The sequence below is a fragment of the Mustela putorius genome, unplaced genomic scaffold (assembly GCF_011764305.1).
Source record: "Mustela putorius furo isolate JIRA1106 unplaced genomic scaffold, ASM1176430v1.1 tig00000695_pilon_pilon_pilon, whole genome shotgun sequence".
Taxonomy (NCBI): Eukaryota; Metazoa; Chordata; class Mammalia; order Carnivora; family Mustelidae; genus Mustela; species Mustela putorius.
The window spans coordinates 6,537,118-6,553,661 of NW_025421447.1; the positions used below are offsets into that span (position 1 = coordinate 6,537,118).

The 16,544-nt window shown below is 43.5% G+C and overlaps 1 long non-coding RNA gene and 1 pseudogene across 1 annotated transcript in view; one reads left to right on the forward strand and one right to left on the reverse strand.

Moving 5' to 3' along the window:
* LOC106006606 overlaps window positions 1-16,544 on the reverse strand; it is a 54,891-nt gene that overhangs the window by 19,065 nt on the left and 19,282 nt on the right. The window lies entirely within an intron of this gene.
* Window positions 1,894-2,835, forward strand: LOC106006605 (annotated as a pseudogene).

A 16,544-nucleotide genomic window follows, 5' to 3' on the forward strand; every position in this document is an offset into this window, starting at 1 on the left:
ACTAGCTCTGTATCTGATATGTCATTTGCGAATATCTTCTCCCATCCCATAGGTTGCCTTTTAGTTTTATTAACGGTTTCCTCTACTGTGCAGAAGCTTTTGATCTTGATGAAGTCCCAATAGCTCATTTCTGCCCTTGTTTCCCTAGCCTTCAGAGACGTGTCTTGCAAGAATTTGCTGTGGCCGAGGTCAAAGAGGTTTGCTGCTTGTGTTCTCCTGTAGGATTTTGATGGATTCCTGTCTCCCACTTAGGTTTTTCATCCATTTTGAGTTTATTTTTGTGTGTGGTATAAGAAAATGGTCCATATTTAATTGCATCAAAAACTGTAATACCTAGGAATGAACCTAACTGAAGAGGTAAAGGATCTGTACTCAGAAAACTGCAGAACATGCATAAAAGAAATTGTGGAAGACACAAAGAAATGGAAAAACATTCCATGCTCATGGATCGGAAGAAAAAATATCGTCTAAATGTCGATGCTACCAAGAGCAATCTACACATTCAGTGCAATCCCTATCAAAATACCATCAACATTTTTCCCAGAACTGGAACAAATAATCCTCAAATTTGTATGGAATAAGAAAAGACCCTGAATAGCCACAGGAGTGCTGAAAAAGAAAACCAAAGCTGGTGGCACCATGATACCTGACTTCAGGCTCTATTACAAAACCGTCATCATCAAGACAGTACAGTACTAGCACAAAAACAGACACGTAGATCAATGGAACAGAATGGAGAACAAAGAAAGTGACTTTTTAAAAGACTTCTTTAAAACACTAAGGACACTACATCTGGAATGAATGATGTACTATATGTTGGCTAATTGAATTTAAATTTAAAAAATAAAACACTGGGGAAAATGTGAATGTGTACTGACAAGTAAAGAGCATGATGCCATTATACAGCATGGTGTGATAAATGAGATGCTGATAATAAAGCCCTTATCTGTGAGACAGACTTCAAGGTGAAGTGATGTGATGTCTGGGATATCTGGGATGTCTGGGATGTGCCTTCAAATACACACAGTATAGTAAATGCATAGTGGATGACAGAATGAAGCAGAAGAGGGGGTTTTGTCTCTTTGTTCAATCTGTGCCCTCAATATCTACCTATTGGGGTGTGTGGCACACAGTGGATACTCAGCCAACATTAGCTGAATGGAGGAATAGCCCATGTGAGTTGTCACTCCTGTCACTGCCTTTTCCCCAAACTGCCACGACACACGGCTCTACCAACCCTTCTCCGTCTTAGCTCTCCTGTCGCCCCTAACTCCTCTGGCAGCCAGCCCTGCCACTGCTTGTTTGTGAACCCAGGTCTAAAGTCATGCTCGGTTTGCCTTCAGCTCACGTCATGACCATATAGTCTCTTCCTGATTGAGCCTTTCCTTCCTGGGATCGAGCCCTGTGTTGGGCTCCCAGCTTAGCGGGGAACCTGCTTCTCCCTCTCCTCCTGCCTCTCCCCCTGCTTGTGCTTTCTCTTCCTGTCTCAAATGAATAAATAAATAAAATCTTTTTTAAAAATTAAAAAAAGAATAAAGTCATGCTCAGGAACACCTGGGTGGCTCAGTCGATTAAGAATCTGACTCCTCAGGGGTGCCTGGGTGGCTCAGTGGGTTAAGCTGCTGCCTTCGGCTCAGGTCATGGTCTCAGGGTCCTGGGATCGAGTTCCGCATCGGGCTCTCTGCTCAGCAGGGAGCCTGTTTCTTCCTCTCTCTCTCTCTCTCTCTGCCTGCCTCTCTGCCTACTTGTGATCTCTCTCTGTCAAATAAATAAATAAAATCTTAAAAAAAAAAAAAAGAATCTGACTCCTCAGATACATTCGTTAGATTACTCCTTTCTGCCCGTGGACAGAGCCGAGCAAGCATCGCTCAAGTCTCCCCTCCCACCACCGTCATGTCCAAATCAGAGTCTCCCAAAGAGCCTGAACAGCGGCAGAAGCTCTTCACGGGAGGTCTGAGCTTTGAAACAACTGATGAGGGTGTGAGGAGCCATTCTGAGCACTGGGGAGCACTTACGGACTGTGTGGCTATGAGAGATCCAAACACCAAGTGCTCCAGAGGCTCTGGGCTTGTGACATATGTCCCTGCGGAGGAGGTGGAAGCAACCATGAATGCATCCACACAGGGTGGATGGAAGATTGTGGAACCAAACAGGGCTGTGTCGAGAGAAGATTCTCAAAGACCTGGTGCCCACTTAGCTGTGAGAAACATTTTTGTGGGTGGCATTAAAGAAGTCACTGACCGAACATCATCTAAGAGATGATTTCGAACAGTCTGGGAAATCAAAGTGACTGAGATCATGACTGACCAAGGCAGTGGCAAAAAGAGGAGTTTTGCTTTTGTAACATTGGATGACCCTACTCTGTCGACAAGACTGTCATTCAGAAATCCCATCCTGTGCATGGCCACGGCTGTGAAGTGAGGAAAGCGCTCTCTAAGCAGGAGGTGGCTCGTGCTTCATCCGGCCAAAGAGGTCGAAGTGGTTCTGGAAACTTTGGTGGTGATCGTGGAGGTGGTTTTGGTGGGAATGACAACTTTGGTCATGGAGGAAACTTCACTGGTCGAGGTGGCTTTGGTGGCCGTCAAGGTGGTGGTGGATATGGTGGCAGTGGGGACAGCTAGAACGGATTTGGTAATGATGGAAGCAACTTTGGAGGTGGCGGAAGCTATAATGATGTTGGCAAATGCAACCATCAATCCTCAAATTCTGGACCCATGAAAGGAGGCAATTTTGGAGGCAGAAGCTCTGGCCCTTATGGTGGTGGAGGCGATAATTCACCAACATGGCTATGGTGGTTCCAGCAGCAGCAGGAGCTACGGTAGTGGCAGGTTTTAATTACTGCCAGGAACAAAGCTTAGCAGGAGAGGAGAGCCAGAGACGTGACAGAGAAGCTACAGGTTACAAAAGATTTGTGAACTCAGCCAAGCACAGTGGTGGCCAGGCCTAGCTGCTACAAAGAAGACATGTTTTAGACAATACTCATGTGTATGGGCAAAAAAACTCGAGGACTGTATTTGTGACTAATTGTATAACAGGTTATTTTCGTTTCTGTTCTGTGGAGGGTGTAAAGCATTCCAACAAAGGGTTTTAATGTAGTTTTTTTTTGCACCCATGCTGTTGATTGCTAAATGTAATAGTCTGATGATGCTGAATAAATGTGTCTTTTAAAAAAACAAAAAGAATCTGTCTCCTGATTTCAGCTCAGTTCATGGTATCAGGTCCTGAGATGAAGCCCAGCATCCTCCACACTCAGCACCGGGTCTGCTCAAGGTTCTCTCTCTGCCCCTCCTGTCATTCTCTCTCTCTCTCTCTCAAAATAAATAAATAAAATCTTTTTTTTTAAGATTTTATTTATTTATTTGACAGAGATCACAGGTAGGAAGAGAGGCAGGCAGAGAGAGGAGGAAGCAGGCTCCCCACTGAGCAGAGAGCCCGATGCGGGGCTCGATCCCAGGACCCCGGAATCACAACCTGAGCCGAAGGCAGAGGCTCAACCCACTGAGCTGCCCAGGAGCCCCAAATAAATAAGATCTTAAAAAATAAATAAATAAAGTCATGCTCAGATAGAAGGAAAAAGAAAAAACTCATCGTCTTCACGGGTACCGTCTCCTCCCAAAGTTCAGTGCTCAGGCTCAACACAAGTTGTGCCTTTTCTTTTATGGCTTTCGCTACACCTGTGAGCTCAGAGCAATGTGGCCCTGCCTATCTCCACGACGGCACCCTCCTACTGTCTTCGACCATGAATCCTACACCGCAGCCCACAGACCACTTACCATCTACCATGAGCACGTGACGTATCAAACTTCTCCATCTTTGCACTCGGACTTCCCTCTGCCAAGGACACTCCTTTCTCCTTAAGTGGCTGGTGAGCTACAATCATTCTTCAAGAGTCCGTCCAAACATAAACTCCCCTCTGAAGACTCCCCCTGACTCCCCCATCTCTGTGCTTTCACACCTCTATTAGAACTCTTGGGCATTTTATTTTCATTGTCATTATCAGGCTGCTTCCCCCGATCATAACAACGTCTCATCACGTGCTAACCCAGTGCTTACTAGTCACAAGTCCGGTCACTTCACATATACTGACCTTTGATCCTCAAGGAAAGTCATAATATAGCTGCTGTAATTTCCCCAGTTCTACAAAGGAAGAAATGGAAGCACAAAGGAGATGAAACAGCTTTCCTCAAGCCACATCCAGTAATAATAGTATAGCAGATGCAGATAATCTCGACAGTCTGCATCTTTTTTTCCAACTCTCCCAAGACTGCTCTTTAATCCAGTGTTCCCCAAACTGCTTTTTGTGATGCAACTGTTTCAAAGCCTAGGTCCCTATACATTCCTTTATGTTTTTTTTTAATTTTTTAACTTTTTAGGGGTGCCTGGGTAGCTCAGTGGGTTAAAGCCTCTGCCTTCAGCTCGGGTCATGATCCCAAGGTCCTGGGATCGAGCCCACATCAGGCTCTCTGCTCAGCGGGGAGCCTGCTTCCTCCTCTCTCTGCCTGCCTCTCTGGCTACTTGTGATCTCTGTCTGTGAAATAAATAAATAAAATCTTTAAAAAAATAAATTTTTTAACTTTTTAAAGTAACTCCCAACCCCATGATCGAGAGTTGCATCTCTACCAACTCAGCCAGCCAGGTGCCCCTCTTCATTGTGTTTTCATCTGCTGAGTGATGTGTGCCCTGGTGGGGAGCCAAGCTACAGCCCACCCTGTCTTACGTGGCTATCCTCTGCTGCCAGAAGGCCAAAGCTCACAAGCTAGTGGGGCTGTCAGTGGACAAGACCCACACGTTCCTTTATTCTAAAGGACTCTGTAATAGCCAGGGACATTGTAAGAAATATGTAACAGATAATTTCTAATCTTGTTAAATACTTTTATCCCCTCTATCGTTAGGTAGCATCTGTTTCTCTCCAACTTGAAGTTCTGCTGGGCCTGCAGCCTTGGATCTCTACTGCCTACATTTGGATCTCAAAACAACAGTTGTTGACTGTCCCCCAAAAATGCAATCGGAGAGGGGCACGTGGGTGGCTCAACTGCTTAAGCGGTTGACTCTTTATTTCAGCTCAGGTCATGATCTCAGGGTCATGGGATCAAGCCCCGTGTTGGGCTCTGCTCTCAGTGCACAGTCTGAGAGTCTCTGTCTCCTTCTCCCTCTGCTCCTCCCCCAACAACTATAAATAAATAAATAGGCATGCGATCAGAGAGATTCCTGAGTCGTGGCTGGGCACACGGACCCATCAGCCTCCCCTGCAGGGAACTGTGGTCATGGGGCAGAGTGCCCACTCCTGACAGTGACCCCACACTGCCTCTCCCACATGAGCAACCTCCACGGGCTCTGGTGTGAGGCTTCCCGGATGTGTTTATCTAGAGCTTTAAGAAATTCACTAAATGACCACAGGATTCAAGATGTGTACTACGTGGCCGAATTTCAAAAGGAAAAAGGAATTAAAGGCCAAAAGGAAGGCCAAAAGAACACAGGGAGGAAGGAGGAAGGGAGAGATAAAGAGGGACAGAGAGAGTGAGGAAGGAAGAAAAGGAGGAAAACTGGTCCCCAAATGCAAGAAAGGACCAAATCTGAAAATTAAAATCTACAAAATATTGTGTGCAACATTACCTAAATGAAGAGGTATACCACGTTGAGAGCTCAGAAGACTCAGTATAGTGATGTCAATTCCCCCAAATTGATCTATAGATTAACACAATGCCCATAAAATACCAGACAGCTGTTTGTTTGTTTGTTTTTTTAAATATTTTATTTATTTATATGACAGACAGAGATCACAAGTAGTCAGAGAGGCAGGCAGAGAGAGAGGAGGAAGCAGGCTCCCCGCCGAGCTGAGAGCCCAAGGCGGGGCTCGGTCCCGAGCCAAAGGCAGTGGCTTTAACCCACTGAGAACCCAGGCACCCCAGACAGCTGTTTTGAAGAACCAGACAGCCTGAATCTCAAATTTAAATAGAAAATCAAAGCATCTAGACTATTCAAAAAAACTGGAAAAATAAGAGCAAAGTTGGAGCACATATACTACCTGACTTTGAAGACTCACTACAGAACTGGCTAACCATAAAGCTAATCTACTCTGTTATTATTTATTAACATAAGTTAATGTATGGAATAATAATATATATCATTAGCAATGTGATATTGGCACAAGGATTGACATATAAATCGATGGAAGAGAGTCCAGAAATAGACTACACAAAAATAGTCAATTGATCATCAACTAAGTCTCCAAGGTAATAAGGGTTACCTTTGCAACAAGAGGTGCTAGAATTACTTGATACTCAAATGCAAAAGAGTGGATCTCACCCTTACCTCATACCACATGCAAAGATAACTCAAATTTTAAAAAAACCTCAACACAAGAGTTGAAACTATAATACTTTTACACAAAAAATGTAAGAGAAAATTTTTTAAACTTTGATTTGGGTGAAGTTTTCATAGGACAAAAAAATATCAACAATAAGAAAAAAAAGATAAGCCAGACTTCATCAAAATTTAAAAACCTGCTCTCTTCAAAAGACACTGTTGAGACAATGAAAAGCCACACCACAGACTGGGAGAAAATATTCGTAAAACGTATATCAAATAAAAGAATTGTCTCCAGAAAATATAAAGAACTTTTATAACTCCATAATAACAAGACAAACAACTCAATAAAACAAAATGGGCCAAATATTTTAATAGACACATTACCAAAGAAGATCTGTGAATGGCAAATGAGCACATGAAAAGATGTTCCACGTCGTCAGTCACCAGGAAAATCAAATTAAAACCCGAATGACTAAAACTTAAAAGCCTGTCAATACCCAGTGTTGGTGAGGATGGACAGCAACTAGAGCATGGCTGGTGGGAAAGGAAAATGGCACAACTGCTTTGGAAAACAGTTTGACAGTTTCTTGTAAAGTTAAACATACAATTACCATATGATTCAGCACTTGTACCCCGAGGTGTTTATCCCGAGAAATGAAAACATATGCCCACACAAAGACTTGACGATGTATGTTAACAGAAGCAGTAAATCACGTTCAAAGCCAAACACTGGAAACAATCCAAATCTGTGTCAACAGGTAATCAGATAAACAAATTGTGGTATTTCTATACAATAGGATATTACTCCCCCCAAAAAGGAAGGGACTAAAGATGAAATAGAAATAGATACACATGTCCCTGTTCTTCCCACTAAGTATGAACATTACCTAGAAAACACACATGCACAGACTCTAAAAGGTAGAGATAAGAAGACAGACTGGCTAGGGACCTCGGGACCTCAGAAATGAATAAATAAATAAATAAATTTATTCAAATAAATGAATAAAATATTTTTAAAAATAAAATAAAATAAATTTTAAAAGAAATAATTCCTTTGTGGGTTTTTTTTTCTCAGAAATGACATGGTAGTGAGTTTGGGGTTTTTGTCTCATGTATCTGAGTCTGGATGCTGGAGAAACTGCCAACCTGGGAACACCAACAGATACAAACAAACAAACAAAAATCCCCAAGAAATTTCTCTGGCCAAAGGAAAAAGAAAGGGGCAAACTAGCAAGATGGAGAACTTCTAGACACAATTGGTCTACGCCAGCTGAACACCATGAAAAGGACCACAACCCCATCACCACCCCCATCAGCAAATACTGAATGGACAGTCCCAACCTCTACTCTTGTCTGGCTGTCATGAGGCATCTCTAACATCCCCTCCTGTTGGGGTATCAGACAACACTGGGTGGAGAGCAGGGACTTTCATCCCTACGTGGTGTTGATAAGGTTGTCCTTCAAAAACATCAGGGGAGACCATATGGGGATCCTAGACTTCCACCCCCACCCAGCCTTAAAAAGGTGCCACTCCCACCCCACCGAGTCGGAGGAGGCCGACTGGATTGGCGGCGTGGATGAAAACACATGCCACGGAACCACACAGACCCATTGCACCAGCGTCAGCTTCCTCTGTGAAACTGTCCTAGAGCTAACAGCAATATGTGCATGGGACCTCTTTGTCCTCTTTGCAATTTCCTATGAATTTATAAATATTTCAAAATAAGAAAGCCTTTTTAAAGAAAGGAACAACTGATACCCATAGTAAAGTGGATAAATTACAAAGACATTATGTTGCGTGGATACAAAAGGATATATGAGGGCGCCTGGGTGGCTCAGTGGGTTAAGCCTCTGCCCTCAGCTTAGGTCATGATTCTGGGGTCCTGGGATCGAGCCCCGCATTGGGCTCTCTGCTCAGTGGGGAGCCTGCTTCTCCCTCTTTCTCTGCCTGCCTCTCCACCTACTTATGATCTCTCTCTCTGTGTCAAATAAATAAAACCTTTTAAAAATCCCAAAAGGATATATGATATATGATTTCACTTACATATAACCCTAGATACGACAAATCAAATCTATGGTGACAGAAGGCAAACCAGTCATTGCCTAGGGCCAGGGAGGTTGGCTGGTATGGGGCACAAAGAAAGAGAAATATTTTGAAGTAATGAAAACATTCCAGTATTTATGTGATCATAAATATAAGAATGTATAAATCTTTCAAAACTCATGGGAATTATAATACCTGCATTTTATTGTACATAAACTATACCTCACCAAAGTTGACTTAAAATTACTTCACAGTAAGACCAAAAAAATCCTGTCATAATTTCATGAAGAAAAGAAAAAAATTCTAATATACAGTAAAATATGTAATTGTACATTTTTGCTATAAAATATGGCATACTTGGCCATCTGAGTACCAACTGGCTGAGAAAGTCAAGTCCAACTATAATATCCCATATGCGCACAGAAGCCTTACTAACATAGGTACTTGGTCTGTAATACCCTCCAAAGTCACATCCATACACTGGATACCCTCCTGTTATCCTCGAAGACTGACAGGTGGACATCTAATGGCCCATTTGCGTAGAGGAGCACGCAGACGTGTACTCCACCAGACAACACAAGGTGACCACAGCTGCAAATACAAGGAGGGCAAAAGGATTCCTCAATATTAAGATTTCTCATACAATCCGCTCCCATCACAAGAGACTGAGAGGCCACGACTGCTTAAAGTATTCTACTTATCCAGTATACAAAAGTACAAGGACACCACCAAGTAACTCCAGAGAAAACCCCCAACCTAAAAAAATTTCAAACAAGTTTCAAAATATGGGGGACAGATTCTCTGTACTATCTTTGCAATTTTTCTGTGAATCTGAAACTATTTTTAAAATTTAAAGTTTATTTTAAGAAAAGAAACAATTCTTGGGGTGCCTGGGTGGCTCAGTGGGTTAAGCCTCTGCCTTTGGCTCAGGTTATGATCCCAGGGTCTTGGGATCGAGCCTCGAATCAGGCTCTCTGCTCAGCAGGGAACCTGCTTCTCTCCCACCCCACCTGCCTCTCTGCCTACAAGTAGGTCAACAGGTAATCTGTCAAATAAATGAATAAAATATTTTTAAAAATAAAATAAAATAAATTTTAAAAGAAATAATTCCTTTGTGGGTTTTTTTTAAAAGATTTTATTTATTTTAGAGAGAGAGTTGGAGAGAGGCAGAGGGAGAGGGTCTCAGGCAGACTGTGCACTGAGCAGAGCCCGATGTGGGGCTGGGTCCCACATCCCTGACCTGACCTGACCAGCTCCCTGACCTGAGCTGAAACCAAGTCAGGTGCTTAACTGAATGTGCCACCCAGGCACCCCAAGAAATGATTCCTTTGTAAAATAAACCGCTGAGTTGTCTTTTCATTGTTTGTTTTTTTTTAGTTGGTGACACTGTGGCCTGAGCAGGAGTTATGACATTTCTGGAACACACATCAGTGGAACCTTAATAATGTCACTGACTTCACATGCCACTTTTCGATGCTAGGTGGAAACCACAACTACTCACGGATGGACGCTTTCAAGTGGATTTGTGGGAGGGAGATTTGGAAAACTGTACCCAAAATACACACCCCCCCCAAAAAAACATACTGGTTAGCAACTGCCACTGCTCACAAAAACACCTCCAGATGCCAGGAACAATGGAAAAGGCAACAAGTGTTACTACAGAATTAACATAAAGGAGTTGGCCAGTGGACAGGTGCTCTCTTCCTAGAGATGTCTTTATCTGTGCACAAATACAAACCGAATGGGAGAAGCCAGACCAAGGTGACTACTTTTTTTTTTTTAAGATTTTATTTATTTATTTGACAGACAGACATCACAAGTAGACAGAGAAGCAGGCAGAGAGAGAGGAGGAAGCAGGCTCCCCACTGAGCAGAGAGCCCGATGTGGGGCTCGATCCCAGGACCTCGAGATCACAACCCGGGCCAAAGGCAGACACTTAACCATCTGAGCCACCGAGGCGCCCCAAGGTGATCTACTTTAAATGACCTCCTCTAGGAGAGCAGATGGACACCCTTCCCAAGCTTGGGGGGGGGCAGGCAGCAGGACAGAACTTGACCCCCCAAAAAACAATTCTTCAGGGGGGAAAAAAACAACAACACAGGATTTCTCCTTCTGAATACATAAGGGAAAAAAGTGAAAATTTAAGGTCAATCACTGGGTAAACAGTTTTCTCAAACCCAAATGCACTGTCTTTTAAATGCTCCACCTCATCCAGAGAGGTTCTAGAAACATAAAAAAAGCCAGCAGATGCCAAATTCCTGCCCCTGAGAGAAGTTCCCAAGCAACTAAGAGAAGAGAACCATCAGGAAAAGGACGGCAGGAAGAGAGCAAGAAGTTCACTTCACGTCCAAACTCACATAGGCCCCCAGGCCGTCTGGGGAGAGTGCTGCTCAAAGGCTGGCCCACGGTTTTAAGTCCGATTTCTCGGACCCAGGACCCCTGTGCAGAAACTGTGCCCCTGCCTTACCCCTTGCATTATTCAGGATTCTTTGTTCACATGTAACAGAAAGTCAATTCAAAGTGGCTTTAAAAAAAGAAAAGAGATTTATTGGTTCCCATAATTTAGAAAGTCAGAAGTAGTCTGACCTCAGATGTGGGTGGATCAAAGGGTTCAAACAATATCATGAGGACTCAGTCTTTCTCGTCCGTGACCCAGCTCTGCTTTCCTCCACGTCAGCTTTCTTCTCTACAAGTCTCCCTCCAAGTGGAAGGCACTGTGGTCGGCTGGCTACAAGCTCTGTGGAAACATGAAGACTTCATTCCTCCTATTTCCATCAAAGTCTCAGAAGCCTCAATGGCTCCGAGGAGCCCATTCTGGGCCATGTGTCCCCATCTTGGCCAATTCCAGTCCTAGAGCACGGGACTATCACTGACTGGTGTTCAGTGACTCGGTTACCAGTAGACAAGGAGCCAAACCATTGGACACCCTGGGATCTGCCAGCCAATCCACATTCCAGGAAAGGCAACAAGAGTCCAAAAACAAAATAAAAACAAACAAGCAAACACACAAATCTCTGGCAGACAAGCAGGTTTCCGGATTTGTTCTCCTCAAGAAGAGAGTAACAAGCACTGACACGTTAAACTTCGTAAGCTTCTTTGAGGAGTCTGGAGTTATGGGTTCATATGTGGAAAAAGCATGCAGATGAACGTGTGGTCCAGGGTCTGGGAGGAACATCATCAAGGTGAGCACTACGGAACTGTTAACTAACATCGCAGAAGCATCTAGAGAAGGAAGAAATAACATACCCTAACAGGTAGGGTGGAGGTGAAAAATAGTTTGATCCAAATATTTAAAGAAATGTATGTCAATTTTGTAACAAACTGGTGAAGCAGGATATATTAGTTGAACTGCCTTTGCTTCTTTGATTCATAGTTTGAGAATCATAAGACGGTTTCGAAATATCTTTTCAGTCCCCAGTACGAGGGGAGTTGGTAAGGAGGAAATATCACTAGCGATGACAAACTGGCAGGCTCAAAGAAATGGGCATCTACCTGCTACACCAAATTCTAACCAGGGACACGACAGGAAATATATTATAGATAAATGAATACCTATGCTCCAAAATTGGAAAGTGAATGGCTGGTGGGGAAGAGAGGGACAACTTGCTAAAACACAGAAGTCATGCTAGCCTGAAAGGGAAAATCACCCTAGAACATCAACAAGAATACAGAGAGAGCGTAGAGTCCTTTCCCCCGGGGAGGAAACAAGACTGGTGCCCTAAAGTGTGGGAGCCACGTGGAAGCCGCCGTAGAGGAAAATGGAACAGTCATGCTCTGCACCTTGCCAGCAGCACATCCATCTACTTCAGCTTCCAGTGGAAACAAATACAGCGACACCAGCCCCTCCCCCAAGCTGGTCTGTGAAAAGCAAGACAGCACGCAATGGAGCAGATGCCATCAACTGTGAAGAGGACTGCACAGAGAAAGAATTAGCAGGCAGTTGAGAAGCTTCTAGCCTCAGAAGATACACACTCGAAAACCGGGAGAACTCGCTGAACTCTACCTCTGAAACTACTAATACCCTAAATGTCAATGAATTGACTTTAAAGAAAATAAAAATTATTTTTTAAAATTGGAAGAACTTAAACCCAATGAAATACAATTAATAAAGTGCCAGATTGGAACTTCAAAATAAGTGTAAATGGTATCTTCAGAGAAATATGGGTGGGTGGTGCAGTCACAAAACAGGAACTGAAAACTACTAAATGGAGCAAGTTGCAGAGCTGGAAATTTAAAAATGTCATTGAGATTGCAAGTCAGTGGCAGAACGGACAGAGCTGAAGAATGGCTTTGTGAGTTGGAAGACTCAGCCAAGGAATTCTCTTAAAGTACAAAACACAGTAATATCACTTTGATTACAAAGTAAAGAAGAAATATTAAGGAACATGGAGAATAAATCCAGAAGTTCTAACATCCACCCAAAAGTTCAAGAAGGAGAGGTGAGAAAAAAGTGGAAGAGTGGCACTATTTAAAAGAAAAAATGTTTTTGTAAGTAATCATGAAGGACAGGAGCTCTTCCCCCGTCTTTGCTCTCATTCCTTTCTCCACTAAAATGCCAGTTAGGAAACATTTTTAAAAGCATAATTATGGGATGCCTGGGTGACTCAGTTGGTTAAGCAGCCACCTTCGGCTCGGGTCATGATTCTAGGGTACTGGGATCAAGACCTTCATCGGGCTCTTTGCTTGGCGGGGAGCCAGATTCTCTCTCTCCCTTTGCTGCTGCTTTCCCTGCTTGCACTCTCTCTCTCTCTCTGTGTCAAATAAATAAAATCTTTTAAAATAAATAAATAAAAGCATAACTACAAAAGGAACAGGAGATTGCTGGTTTGCCAACTGTATGCAGAGGGGGCAGGGAGAGATGGAAAAAAGAGGCTGTTTACCCTAGATTGGTAGGTGGCAGTTTTAATAAGCAAGGGAACTTACGAGGCTTGTCTTGGGTGGCAGCAAGATGAGCAGATCTCCACACCCGGCTGCCAAATCCTAAAAGTTTGTAAAGAAGCCATAAGTGGGTTGAGTCCCGTATACTCCCCAGAGGGTGTCAACAATACATTACTCTCTGTGTCCCTGAAAATGGCTCCCACCACAGGAGTGGTCGGGAGAATATTCATTCCAGGGGAGGTGGGAGGAGTCTCTGATTGCCTGAGTCCAGCTCTTGGGGGAACTGTGATCACATTCTCTCGATCACCTCTCCCAACAGAGATGATGCAAGGGTAGATGAGAGACGACATCTATGGCTTGGAAGCTGAAAGCACATGGACAGGTGGTAACCAGGTTGGCAGAATAGAGAAAGTTGAAAGTCAAATGCCTACCGGGTGGGGGTGAGCCCATCAGCACCGATCCCCCAGGAAGGCTCAGGAACTGGAATACCAAGGAACCTTGCCGTTAGAGGCCATGATCCCGGGGTCCTGGGATTGAGTCCCGCATCGGGCTTCCTGCTCGGCGGGAAGCCTGCTTCCCCCTCTCCCACTGCCCCGCTTGTGTTCCCTCTCTCACTGTGTCTCTCTCTGTCAAATAAATAAATAACATCTTTAAAAAAAAAAAAAAGTCTTTCTTGGTTTGTCTCTCTCTTTTTCCCTTTGCTCGTTTGTTTTGCTTCTTAAACTACGCTATGAGTGAAATCACGTGGTATTTGTCTCTCTCTGACTGACTGACTTAGCATAATACTCTCTAGCTCCATCCAGGTCACTGTGAGATTTCATTGTTCTTAACGGCTGAGTAATACTCTACTGTAGCTGTATCCTGCATCTTCTTTACCCACTCACCAACTGCTGGGCACTTGGGCTGTTTCCGTAATGCAGCTATTGTAGGTAACACTGCCATAAGCATCAGGGAGCGTGTAGCCCTCAGAACCAGTATTTTGTACATTTGGGTAAACACCCAGTAGTGTGATTGCTGGATCCTGAGGTAGCTCTGTTTCTAACTTTTTGAGGAGCCTCCACACTGTTTCCCACAGTCACCGTGCCAATGTGCACTCCCACCAACAGTGCACAAAGGTTCCTTTCTCTCCGCAACCCTGCTAACACCTGTTCTTCCTTGTGCTGTTGATCTCTTCTGTTCTGACAGGCGTGAGGTGACACGCATTGTGGTTTTGATGTGCATCTCCTTGATGACGAGGGATGGTGAGCATCTCCTCATGTGTCTGTTGGCCCTCTGGATGCCTCCTTTGGGAAAACATCTTGTCATGTCTTCCGCCCATTTTCTAACTGGATTATCCATTTTTCGGTGTTGAGTTTTATACGTTCTTTATATACTTTGGATACTACCCTTTATCAAATGTGTCATTTATCAATATCTTCTCCCACTGCAGAGGTTGCCTCTAAATTGTGTTGTTTCCTTTGCTGTGCAGAAGATTTTATTTTGATAAAATCCCAATGGTTTATTTCTGTTTTTGTTTCCCTCACCTCAAGAGACACATCTAGAAAGAAGTTGCTACAACCGATGTCAAAAAATTACTGAACGTGTTCTCTTCTAGGAGTTTCATGGTTTCAAGTGTCACATTTGGGTCTTTAATCCATGTTGAATATGTTTTTAATGTATGGTGTAAGAAAGTAATCGGTTTCATTCTTCTGCACGTTGCTGTCATGTTTACCCAACATCATGTGTTGAAGAGATGGTCTTTTTCCCATTGGATATTCTTTCCTGCTTTATCCAAGATTAGCTGATCATAAAGCTGTGGGTCCATTTCTGGGCTTTTTCATTCTCCTCTATGGATCTGTGTATTTTTGTGCCAGGGCTGTACTGCTTTGACGACTACAGCTCTGTAGTAGAGCTTGAAGTCGGAACCATGATGCCACCGGTTTTGCTTTTCTTTCTCAAGGTTGCTTTGCCTAAGGGGTTTCTGGAGTTCCACACAAACTTTAGGATTGTTTTTCCTAGCTCTGCGAAAAATACTGACGGTATTTTGATAGGGGTTGCACTGAATCTGTAGATCGCTTTGGGTAGTACGGACATTTTAGCACTATTTGTTCTTCTAATCCATGAGCATGGGGTGTCTTTCCATGAAATTTCTTTCATCAGTGTTTTATGGTTTTCAGAGAATAAGTGTTTCACCTCTTTGGCTGGATTTATTTCTAGGTATCCCTGTTTTTGGTGGAGCAAAGTGCTTTTTAAAAGTAACAAAGAACAAGACAGAAAAGATCCAATAGGAAAAACATTTTTAGTTTAATAGAAAAAGTGGAGATGAAGTTGAGGAGATCTCCAGGAGAGCAGTAAAAAAGAGCTAGAAATCAGAAGAGGCAATATGTGGACTATTTCCTTTTTCTTTTCTTTTTTTTTTAAAAGATTTTATTTATTTATTTGTCAGAGAGATGGACAGAGCACAGGCAGGCAGAGTGGCAGGTAGAGGCAGAGGGAGAAGCAGGCTTCCTGTGGAGCAAGGAGCCCGACGTGGGACTTGATCCCAGGACCCTGAGATCATGACCTGAGCCGAAGGCAGTGGCTTAACGGACTGAGCTACCTAGGCACCCCTTCTTTTCTTTTTTTTAAGTAAGCACCACACCCACCCAGTGTGGAGCCCAATAGACGGACTATTAATTGGATGTTTGAGTCACTGTATTTGGAGATTTCTTTGGAAATTAGCCTATACTTACACTAACAAAAATACCTTCCAAAATCTAAGGAAGTTCATTTCCCATCCTTGAGTCTAGTCCTAGGCAAATTACCAAGCAAGTGTGAGTTGAATAAAGACATTTTCAAATACGCAAGATCTCAAAAAAAATGTACCTCGTGAGCCCTCCTTCTCAGATAGCCCCTACTGTCAGATTCCGCGTGCACTGGCCGCCCAGTAAGTAAACGTGTAAGGACTGTCTCACTAACCACGATTCTATATGTTACTGAGAAACCATCCTATCCTACATGGGCCCATGAATTCCGGAATACATTTTTAATCAAATCATCTATACAGATAGCGGGCCTGCAGAAAAGTATTTCCTGGAGACCCTGCACCCTCCAGAGGCAGCCCTAATGGAGACTTTTAGAACATTGAGGTTGTACATAATCTTTGGGGAGGGATTCATGACAGGGATCAGGGCGGAAGGCGACACTGAAGGGGTGAAGGGAATGGGTGCTGAGGCTGTCAATCATGCCATGACTGCTCCGGGCTGTTCTACCTGTTCTTTACATGTGTGGCTTTGAGGACATCCCTTCCCCAACTGAGCCTTACTTAGTACCTTCATTTACAAAAGAGGAGCAA